The sequence below is a fragment of the Protomyctophum parallelum genome (assembly GCF_964188405.1).
Source record: "Protomyctophum parallelum genome assembly, chromosome: 5".
Classification (NCBI taxonomy): domain Eukaryota; kingdom Metazoa; phylum Chordata; class Actinopteri; order Myctophiformes; family Myctophidae; genus Protomyctophum; species Protomyctophum parallelum.
The window spans coordinates 9,643,292-9,655,508 of record NC_139702.1 but is presented as its reverse complement, the minus strand read 5'-3'; the positions used below and the strand labels follow the sequence as shown (position 1 = coordinate 9,655,508).

Genomic DNA, 12,217 nt, shown 5'->3' with positions numbered 1-12,217 from the left:
AATTCATAAAACTTGCAGTCGCACTGTGGTCTTCGAGGAAGGAATCCACTCGCTGAGAACGTGCAGCGCACAGAAGATACAGTCACACACGCTTAACATTTATATTCCTGTCTGGCATATATCACTCTCTCTCATCCACGGCGGGGTGCAGCGAGCGAGCGATCAGGTGGGCGGGTTCAGTGTCCTGCTCAAGGACACACGGTGGGGCTGATAAGGGGATTGAACCGGGAACCTCCAGCTCCTTGCCAACAGACCTCACAGGAAAATGTATTAGAATAGTGCTGAAAGTGTTAATTTTATTATTTTAATTATTTGAAACTAATGTGAACACATTAGATTAACTGCTGCACCCTTAATTAAAAACAAATCAGCTGGCAGAAGACCTGGTAATGCTGAGAATGTTCTGGGACATGACTATGTTCTGGGACATGACTATGTTCTGGGACATGACTATGTTCTGGGACATGACTATGTTCTGGGACATGACTATGTTCTTGGACATGACTATGTTCTGGGACATGACTATGTTCTGGGACATGACTATGTTCTGGGACATGACTATGTTCTTGGACATGACTATGTTCTGGGACATGACTATGTTCTGGGACATGACTATGTTCTTGGACATGACTATGTTCTGGGACATGACTATGTTCTGGGACATGACTATGCCATAAGCATAACACCAACTGCACAGGATGAAACATTCAAACTCTGAACCCTATCAGCCGAACCATCTGAGTATTCATTTCCCAGAACAGTCACACATGCCTGACTGTGGCCGCCCGCCGGGTATAATATTCACCATCTGATCTATACAAAAAAAAGAAATCTATAGCATCATCAGCTTCAAACCCAGAAGCTGAGAAGTACCTGTAGATTGAGGTGCTAAGCAACCACTCCTCCTCATAAGTCCTCATTAGTGAAGTACTCTCCCTCTCAGAGCTTTCATTTCCTTCTTCCAGCCACCCACGCACTCTCACTCTCACGGCTGAACAGGCAGGCCATAGCAAAGAGTTATTAAGCATCCAACTCCCCTTTTGCAGCAACTACCAAACAACTCCACTCGCATTGCGTCTCTGTGGTCCAGTGGAACAGTTGAAGCCTGACTCGGTACTCGGTTGCATCATGTCTCGAACAGAAAATAGCCGACCTACAAGCTCACAGCGTGTTGTGCAGTGACACGTTGTGAGCTTGGAGATCGGCTATTTTCGGTGCTCGACACCGTAGCTAAGTATAAATCAGGCGTGATTGAGATGTTGCCAGCTGCTTAACCCATTTTGGGCGGGACCCCTTTGTGTTTTAAACATGTTATAATTTAGCTATTGAAAAATGGCAGAACTACGAGCTTGTAGGTCTGCAATTTTTGAAAAATCGAAGAACGACTGACATAGAAACATAGCTTTTTTCAGAAAACTGTCAGGACGTAGAAGACACTTTTAGAATCTGATCTCAGATCAGAATGGGTTAAGACAGAAGGTGGGATTTTGGCGCACATCCCGTCAGGCCCATGTCTGTCTGGCTCCTCTTTTGCTCTCTGGAACATCCTCTCTCTTTCATCACAGTAGACAAAACACACACACGGCCTGGACTTCCTCAAACGGTGGCTCAGGTACAATAAACGCTTCTCCAAATGGATTAGACCCGCGGCCAAGGCGAGCCGTTTGTCCCAGCAGACAACGTTCTTGGCCGGGACTCCCGTTTTTCCTCTCCCTCATAGCGGGATGTCTGGGAGCATTTTTCACTTTTCTGTCAGGAAAGAAGTCTTGTGTAGACTAGGCCCTGTGCTGTTCGGATGTATGCAAACCGTTTTCCATGAGATTTACAGCATCTTCTCTGGCATTAAATATTTTATGACATGAAACGTAGTTCTTGGAATCCCCAAGGGAAATGCATGATTTCTGCCTAGGTGCCATTTCTACCACTGACTGTGCTACACTCAAACTTTTATGGAGAAAGTATTTGACAGGCCAACCAGACCCAGCCAAAATGGTATCCAAAAACGATGGAGAAGAGGGCCATCTGAAACTGTCATTAAAACTCTTTCTACACCGAGATGGGTGTTATCTGTTATGCATTAAAAGATCATGTCAATATCATCTACAGTATGCACCCACAAACAGATGGGGAGAAAGCAGCATTAATAAGAAATATGGAAGGCCAGGATGCTAGTCGCAAACACCAACAGGCTAGCCTAGGCAAAATCTCCCTAAAGCCTGAGTTATACAAGTATGATTTACTTAATAATAATGTATTACATTAACGCATTAAGACCTGAGACGGTTTATGCCAAGGACCCCCACAATGACATCCATTTGGCTGCGGACCCCCAACTGAAATAAGTTTGTGCCAGGGAGACCCCCAATATATGCAAGAGCTTGTATATCTGTTATTGTTGCATAGACAACAATGGTTAGCTTTGAACGCTCATCACCAGAACTACTAGCTTTGAACGCCCATCACCAGAGCAACTACAATTCAGTAGATTCCAAGGTCGATAAAAAAAATAAGAAAAAAGCCAAATACTATGCAATATATTAAATTGCTATGCTCTATTAAATGAGTGTACTCTGGTCCGATAGCTGGCACACAGAAACAGTTGGGCGCCAGCTATGGAAGCCAATAGGACGCTCCTTTTGTCAACCGCAGAAAACCATAACCATTAATTACATACTTTCTCCCACCTACACTACCAGAGAGAGAGTGACAACTTCAGTGTTAAGATATGGAGCAGGTACACACTACGCACTGCAAACAAGCTACTAGTACCACACACACAACACACTTAATTGGGCCTCAAAGGAGTCCATATCCACTATGACACACTATGCATGGCATGCACAGCAGCCACAAAGCTGTTACCAATGATTCTAAAGAAGGCTGTGTTGCATTTCGTGTAGCAGTGGTTCTCAAACTTTTTTAATTTCAAGGACCCCCCCCATATCTCCGAGTGTACAAATGGAACCAAACGGACCCGTAATTTGTACACTCTCAGAGTTACACACCCGTAAGTGGCCATTTGGAACGCTGTCAAGGAACCACGGGGTCCCTCGACCCCACTTTGAGACCCTTGTGTAGCAGTGTTTTCCATGACCACTTCACCACGTTCATGATAAAATATCACTATTTTTGAGTGGTGCAACCACTCCAAGGAAACAGCAATGTCCCTATGTCCATTCCTATGTCTGTATGTCCCTATGTTTAGGGTACCAACAAGATGCGCTGTTGCACCACTCACTTCAGACAGGTCTGATTTTTTTCCTACTCCGTCTGTCTCATGGGAGGGCTGTTACAGTTCAGAAACCCGGCCAGTGACATCATCGATGGGGAATCCAAGCTAATAGAAACAGCAGGCTTTGATTTCCTGAAAGGTTGCAATGCAATAATGGAAGCCATCGTTTTCACAATAATAAAAATCTAAATATATATATATTTTTTCTTAAATCATGTTTAAAAAAAAAGAAAAAAGAAAAATGATGTCACTGGTGGACGGGTTTCTGAACTGTAACAGGCCTCCCATGAGACACAGACTGAGTAGATTCTTTTTTGTATTTTATCATGAACATGATGAGGACTGAGGACCAATAATATGAAGATAAGTTGAAAAGTGATGAAGTGTTGGCCTGGGCCGTGGCTCAGCGGTCCAGGCACCTTGGCTGGTAATCCAGTCTGGCAGTGTGCCGCGGGTTTGACTCCCGATCCCAACGGCCTTTACTGCACGTCACCCCCCCCCCCCCATCTCTCTCCCCATTTCCTGTCAGCCTACTGTATAAAAAAAACATAAAAAAAAAAGAAAAGTGATGAAGTGGTCCTTTAGCAACATGACATGACATGACAAAAAAAACTGAAGGAAGTGAGGAAGTGGCCAATTTCTTTCCAATAAGGGCTCCTGTGCATTTTAAGGGGTGCCAGTTTACTTACGATTCTCTGTCCGTCTCTCTGTCAGGCCACACTGGGGTCTTGTCCAGTCCAGGCCCTTTAACGTTAAAGGGCAGAGTCTTCCTGGACAAACACACAGAGACAGAGAGAGAGCCGTCAGTACTCAGTACATACAGTATGTGTGTTGTAACTTGTTAAGCAATCTCAGGTCATCATCACAGAGCAAACATGGCCTCCATGGTGGGGCCACACAGGACCGAGACAGAGGAAAGGAGGGGCCACACAGGAGCGAGACAGAGGAAAGGAGGGGCCACACAGGAGCGAGACAGAAGAAAGGAGGGGCCACACAGGAGCGAGACAGAGGAAAGGAGGGGCCACACAGGAGCGAGACAGAGGAAAGGAGGGGCCACACAGGACCGAGACAGAGGAAAGGAGGGGCCACACAGGAGCGAGACAGAGGAAAGGAGGGGCCACACAGGAGCGAGACAGAAGAAAGGAGGGGCCACACAGGAGCGAGACAGAAGAAAGGAGGGGCCACACAGGAGCGAGACAGAGGAAAGGAGGGGCCACACAGGAGCGAGACAGAAGAAAGGAGGGGCCACACAGGAGCGAGACAGAGGAAAGGAGGGGCCACACAGGACCGAGACAGAAGAAAGGAGGGGCCACACAGGAGCGAGACAGAAGAAAGGAGGGGCCACACAGGAGCGAGACAGAGGAAAGGAGGGGCCACACAGGACCGAGACAGAAGAAAGGAGGGGCCACACAGGAGCGAGACAGAGGAAAGGAGGGGCCACACAGGAGCGAGACAGAGGAAAGGAGGGGCCACACGGGAGCGAGACAGAAGAAAGGAGGGGCCACACAGGAGCGAGACAGAGGAAAGGAGGGGCCACACAGGAGCGAGACAGAGGAAAGGAGGGGCCACACAGGAGCGAGACAGAGGAAAGGAGGGGCCACACAGGAGCGAGACAGAGGAAAGGAGGGGCCACACGGGAGCGAGACAGAAGAAAGGAGGGGCCACACAGGAGCGAGACAGAGGAAAGGAGGGGCCACACAGGAGCGAGACAGAGGAAAGGAGGGGCCACACAGGAGCGAGACAGAGGAAAGGAGGGGCCACACAGGAGCGAGACAGAGGAAAGGTGGGGCCACACAGGAGCGAGACAGAGGAAAGGAGGGGCCACACAGGAGCGAGACAGAGGAAAGGAGGAGCCACACAGGAGCGAGACAGAGGAAAGGAGGGGCCACACAGGAGCGAGACAGAGGAAAGGTGGGGCCACACAGGACCGAGACAGAGGAAAGGAGGGGCCACACAGGAGCGAGACAGAGGAAAGGAGGGGCCACACAGGAGCGAGACAGAGGAAAGGAGGGGCCACACAGGAGCGAGACAGAGGAAAGGAGGGGCCACACAGGAGCGAGACAGAGGAAAGGAGGGGCCACACAGGAGCGAGACAGAGGAAAGGAGGGGCCACACAGGAGCGAGACAGAGGAAAGGAGGGGCCACACAGGAGCGAGACAGAGGAAAGGAGGGGCCACACAGGAGCGAGACAGAGGAAAGGAGGGGCCACACGGGAGCGAGACAGAGGAAAGGAGGGGCCACACAGGAGCGAGACAGAGGAAAGGAGGGGCCACACAGGAGCGAGACAGAGGAAAGGAGGGGCCACACAGGAGCGAGACAGAAGAACACGACAGGGACTGAGACACAGACGGGAAAATAATAGCTCTGCCGCCCGCTGTGGCGTTCTGCAGTCTGCACCATCCGCATCCTCCACCGTCAGAGAAGAGATTCGTCCAAAGCAAACCTTTCTTAGTTTCGCTACTGCAGCACAGTAAAGAAGTTGTCTGATTATTTTTAAGGTCCTTTAACCCATTCTGACCTGAGATCAGATTCATACGAGGTTTCCACTGGACACACACTGGTCTGATTAACCCATTCTGACCTGAGATCAGATTCTAAAAATGTCAGTCGTTCTTCGTCGATTTTTCAAAAATAGCAGACCTACAAGCTCGTAGCTCGCCACTCGGTGGCGCGCTATGAGCTTGTAGATCTGCTATTTTTCAATAGCTAAAGCATAACATGATGCCGACACCAAAATGGGTTCCCGTTCAGAATGGGTTCAAAGTAAACGGGCAGTGATTTAACGTGCCTACTGCCTATAGTTCATTTTCAATGAGACCTGCGTTTGTTTCTGTACAACACAAGCGTATGTACGTGGGCGTGGTCTCGTGAAATTGCCACGCTCGTGCTCGTTCCGTGCACGTGCTAGGGCTTTGAGCAACTAGTCGACTATTCAACTAGTCGACTAGTAAATCTACTAGTTGACCTCGTTTTTGTAGGTCTCAAGATCAGTTAGAATGCTAGATTATAGTCACCAATGTGACCACAGTTTTAAAATGTACACAAATATTATTTTTTATTTTGCCGTCTATCGCTTGCCTGATTCCATGTGAATGCAGCATAAAACTCTCATACAATATAAACAATATAGGCTTAGGCTAACAGCTGTTCTGTGCACATGGAGGCGCGTGCGTGCGTGTGCACGATTGCACGTGTGTGTGTGTGAGCGTGCGTGTGTTGCATATGGTGTGACCATGTGCTTGTTTGTGTGCTGGGATCTCAAATGGTTATCCCTTGAAACCCACACAGAACACGCAGCAGTTTTCCCACAGAGGTGCCAACAGCATCATGTCTGCTAGACTCAGAGAGGCATCACCATAAAAGCAACGTACAAGAAGACCAAGGACAGGGTGTACGTAGAGCCCAGAGCCCACGGAGCACAAATAAAACATGATGTCCAAAGCAGACATGGATGGAGACACAACATGATGTCCAAAGCAGACCTGGATGGAGACACACATGGGAAGGAAGCGCCAGGAATACAGAGAGAGACACCAGTGGAATCATGGTGAGATCTGCTACTCCAAAGTGACGCATGACCCGGAAGTTCACATTAAACCTTTCAGCTCAAGACCCAAAAGCTAAACAATAAAGAAAAATAAATGCATTATGAATGAACCACTTGAGTCTTATTTAATATTGGAAATACATTCAAGCTCGCAACAGGTATACATCTGCTATTTTCATTATTTCTTAAACATTCATTTCTTTCCATTATTTCTTCTCAAATTCTCAAATCATGCAGGAAGTCCTGAATAGTAGCAATATTTTCTTTTCCAATAGCTCAATTTCAGTGTCATCCATTGCCACACACACACTCTCCCCGTCCATTTCACTTACAAAGAATGATGCCCAATTATCCTCTCCCCTACGTTTCCGATTTCAACAGCCGACTACAAACACCAAAGCATTTTCCATTTATTCCCAAGGATTCACTGGCAATTGTATGAATGTTGCGAGTGTGTGAGAGAGTGCTTCAGATGGCAGCTCATTCCATTTGGAAGGTTTTATTCTCGAAGTTAGACAATTAAATTACATGGCAACAACACTATGTGCGTCAAACACGCTTCAGTATATGAGTCACTGCCCTACATATCTCACCAGTCAAAGACGTATCGAGGGGGATCAGTGCAGCGTAGGTGGCTCATGATTTCAAAGTCGCATCCCTTAAACAGGGGCTGTAGTGGATCCACGGGGTGTGAGAAACACCAAGGATGAAGCAAAGACCAAAGGCCCCTGCATTCCCTACCAAACTCATGTTTAATGCTGCGTTCACACTAGCAGCTACAAAGATAGAGGCTATACCATTTGATTTAAATATAAGTCAGCGACGTGAAGATACAAAGATACATATATGACGTTTGTAACTGCTACAAAGGCTATACAGGAGCTATAGCCATAGATCAAGACTATCAGATGTATTTTTATCGATTTTGACATTTTTATATCTCCGAGTCTTAGGGAATTAGGGACCATCTGTCAGGGCACCATGGACTTTCACCAGTAAAGTCTGTATTTCTCTGAACATGTACAAATGCAAAACATAAGTTGCTTACGCAGTTGCCCCAAATGTTAACTAGCGATCTGGAGAGTTTGTGCAAGTTTGAACTTTAAATCCTATGTGTTTTAAATGTTAATCCCACCTATGGCCGAACGCCTTACATCAAATTTACATCGAGTGTAATTGTGGCTTTCACTGGATGCGCCTCCTCACTACCACCCATTGAGGAATACGGGGAACTTCCCACAGAATCCAACACAGACGGGATTAAAACACAATTTGTGGTAGTTATGGCAGTTCGTGGGAATGTCTCATTGGAGTTATCTCTGGTGTTGTGCCTGCGGTTTGATTACTGCCGGTCTAGCTTGTTGGTTTGAATGTCGGTGGTCTAATATTTAGCTAGTTGGTTTGAGTGTTTCTGGTCCGAAACACAGAGAAAAGGTGAATTTTAGGAAAACAACAAAAGTGCATTTTACATTTGAAGGCAAAATATTTGCTTATTAAAGGCAGGAATATAACTTTACGTAACTTTACGACATTAACCCATTTTGGGCGGGAACCCCTTTTGGTGTTTATAGCATTCTGTTCTACTTTAGCTATTGAAAAATAGCAGATCTACAAGCTCATAGTGCGCCACCGAGTGTCGCGCTACGAGCTTGTAGGTCTGCTATTTTTGAAAAGTCGTTAAAATGCGGCACAAATCTTTGAATATATATATTCTTTCAGAGCGAACGTTTTTTTTTATTTTGACGTCAGGCCTGCCCTAAATGTGTTAAAAAAAGCTTTAGACGGAGGCATGGCTAAAAAGCAGGTGATAAAGCAGTGGTGTGGTGAAGCAAGGGTCAGACTGTTGCTTTGGTTCCGAGCAGCTGCCTATAGGGACTATAGGGAGGAAAACAATTAGGCCCACCAGGGAGTTCATCAGTCCTGAGGCACCGGTTGGTTTGTGCCAAGGGGGAGCTGGGATTTGGTTGGTTTGTGCCAAGGGGAGCTGGGATTTGGTTGGTTTGTGCCAAGGGGAGCTGGGATTTGCTGAGCTGATGTAAACAGCAGAGCTATGGATGCAGCCAGAGAGAGAGAGAGAGAGAGAGGAGTCCTGGGAAATGAAGACACCGCAGCAGCGCAGCGGCCCATCCAGCTGTTCTACATCGGATCACCGTGAGACAGAGAGGGGCAGACGAGACGGAGCGAGGAGCTCCTGATTTACGATGCGGAGGCATATGGTCTTTATTTGAAATATAATGGAGGACAGGAGTTGCAGAGTGCCTCTCTCATCATTATGTAATGTGGTAGCTTTAAGCAGCCGGGGGGATGTTTCCAAATAACGTTGAGAGATTCCAGGCCGATGGGAACATCTTCACTACCCGCGACGTACAACAAAATGGCAACGCTGTTGTTAATCGCACGTTTAATGCAACAAGGATTCACCTCAGAGTCGAGAGAGTATCAAATGAAAGCTGTTCTTTTCTTAAGTAGGACATTACCCAATGCTCTGGGAAGGGTGACGTAACGAGTCAGGACTCAAAACAGAAGTTTCAACACAAATCATTTGACCTAAAGACAAGCAGACACAAACATGATGTTCAGCTGGAGCCTTAGCCACTTATATCAACGCAGACCTGATGTATACTTAGGTGCGCACTGGTATCAACATGCATTGAAAACACTGTAGCAGTTATTTAAGGCCCCAGTGCGTCGCAATGTGATGCATTGTGAGCATTCTGCTATTTTCAGTATGCGACGCGATACGCGACCAAGTATAAATCAGACATTAAGTGCAATGAGGTGACTACAGTTACTCTGCGCTGTACACTCAACAGAGGAGACCGTGTTGCTATCAACACTCAGGAAGTATGCCGTCATTAAACACTCAGGAATTCACATGCAGTGCAGAAGTGGTTTAAGGAAAGCACATGTGTATAACCCTGTCATCCCGCTAGCTAGACCAATGGTCTTCAACAGGGGATGCGGGACCCCTAGAGACCTCTAGGTGGGACCCCTAGGCCTCTAAGCGGGACCCCTAGGCGGGACCCCTAGGCCTCTAAGCGGGACCCCTAGGCGGGACCCCTAGGCCTCTAAGCGGGACCCCTAGGGGGTCCTCAGAATTACTACAGGGGGCCATTAACACATTCCCCCAGGTTACTATAGGCGGGATCGTGAGGCTAGTGCTAGTGTAATGCGCGAAAAATGCAGGAGAAGAGACCACTACCAGGCCGACCCGGAAGTAACAGCCCTCCATATCTGAACCAAATCCTCATTCTAGGGTGTGTATCATCAACGCGCCATGGATTAACCTTCTTAGCGCGATCAAGGGTTTTATAAGGTCCCAAAGATCACAGTTTCTCATTTTGAGGAGAAAGAGGTCGGTTATGCGTGCTGGCTGCCGCATGCGCGTCGGATCGGTTTCTACCATGCAGAGTAAAACAAAATAATCAAAAATATTATTTTTAATGCTGAATTAATGCTTATTAATCAAATCTCGTAATCTCGTGAATGGCACAGTTGGATACAATGGCTATTCACGAGGTTCTCTCGTTCTGGCACAGATTCGTTTAAGTCTTTGTGTGATAACGTTTTGACATTAAGCACTTGAAAACGAGCATCCCTATTCTGAGGAGAACTTTAGCCATAAATAGCAGAGGTGTCTCATAGAGCTGCTATTTTTGGTGTAAAGGGAAAAGAAAAGTCCAGAGTTCAGGTTTACCAAGCATTGATGGGTTAAGACTTAAGACAAGTGGTTAAATGTCTGAAAATGATCATGAATCCCTGTCAAACAAGTCTATGAAGTGAAGCAATCTAAAACATCGAATCTCTCTTTTGGGTCTTGGCCTGAAATGTTTAGTCTTTTATCTCGTGTGTCTTCACCTTAGAGTATATACAGTATTAATAGAGACGGCACCGGATTTCTCCTCCCATCCACTTGCATTAAGTTGCTCAAAAGCGCATGAGGCGATTTCACTCCTCCTTCCGGGTATAGGAACAGAGTGCATTCTGGGATGGATTGGGCCAAATCGTGAACGCGCTGGCCGTTGACTATCATTGCACGCATTCACGTATGAAACAGCGTTCACGTATGAAACAGCGTTCACGTATGAAACAGCGTTCACGTATGAAACAGCGTTCACGTATGAAACAGCGTTCACGTATGAAACAGCGTTCACGTATGAAACAGCGTTCACGTATGAAACAGCGTTCACGTATGAAACAGCGTTCACGTATGAAACAGCGTTCACGTATGAAACAGCGTTCACGAATGAAACAGCGTTCACGTATGAAACAGCGTTCACGCGTCATTGCCCAATAACGTGAACGATGATGATAGTGATGATGACAATGATAGTCAACGGAACAGCGCTGGCCCCGAGCTGCAATACCAAGTTTGGCCACTATGACCATTTGGCCTCATGGTCTCCATTAATATATACTCCAAGGTCTTCACCCTGCACTGCCTCACATCCAAACCGTCCCATTAGGGAGAAGTGTCATCCATGGGGACCGAGCACATCCTACTTGGCTTTCACGAGGGGGAAAAGAACAATAAAACAAAACAAAAAACGTAATGGCAAATGACAAACTCAGGCAAACATAGTTCAGAGTGGTCTGCGTTTCTTCAAACAACACGCTCCCTCACAGAGGCTGCCCATAAATGATTCAATGCTTGTTGATTTTCACTTTGCTCCACACTGAGTGTGACTGAAATCACTGAATGCCTACATTATGGATTGTTGTTCCTCACCAAGGAAATCTGTGCTCTAAAAGTAGAAGCAAGATGTTGTGGATGAAGTAGATGAAGAATGATTTGCTCTGTTGAGGTAGATTTGTTTTCGAGAATACACTTAAAGGCTTAAAGCTGCTATAAGCAATAATTTGTCAAAACTTTAATGACCTTTTTTTCCCTTTTTTTGAGTGGTGCAACCACTCCTACATCCAGCAACGTCCGTGTACCTAGGTAGGTACCTGTATGTATGTATGTATGTATAAGTGAGCACGAGTATGTTACTTATTTATACCAGTAGGGGGCACCAGAGTACAGAGAAGAAATTGGAACGATACAGAGAAGAAATTGGAACGATACAGAGAAGAAAGTGGAACGATACAGAGAAGAAATTGGAACGATACAAATTGGAATGATACAGAGAACCAATAGACGGGAGTTGCACCACTCGGTTCACACTGGTGTGATTTTTTGTATTCAGACAGCTAGCAATGAGTAAAATTTCTGTGGCACATCTAGGGGCCACAATCTGCATTCAAAGATTTTCCTAGAATCTTTGTCATTGGTCGATATGCCTGTCTACTTCCTGATTGGTTAGTCAGTATTTTTGAGTGGTGCAACCACTCAAGGAACAGCAATGTCCGTGACGTTCACCTATGTATGTGATGTTCACCTACCTATGTATGTGACGTTCACCTACCTATGTATGCGACGTTCACCTACCTATGTA

At 46.3% G+C, this 12,217-nt stretch overlaps 1 protein-coding gene across 1 annotated transcript in view; it reads right to left on the bottom strand.

Annotated features, from left to right (window-relative positions):
- Positions 1–12,217, bottom strand: part of LOC310859231 (uncharacterized protein) — a gene marked incomplete at its 3' end in the record, with an annotated part of 129,853 nt that overhangs the window by 61,678 nt on the left and 55,958 nt on the right. The window contains exon 2 of the mRNA XM_083765633.1: positions 3,922–4,002. The remainder of the gene's footprint in view (positions 1–3,921; positions 4,003–12,217) is intronic.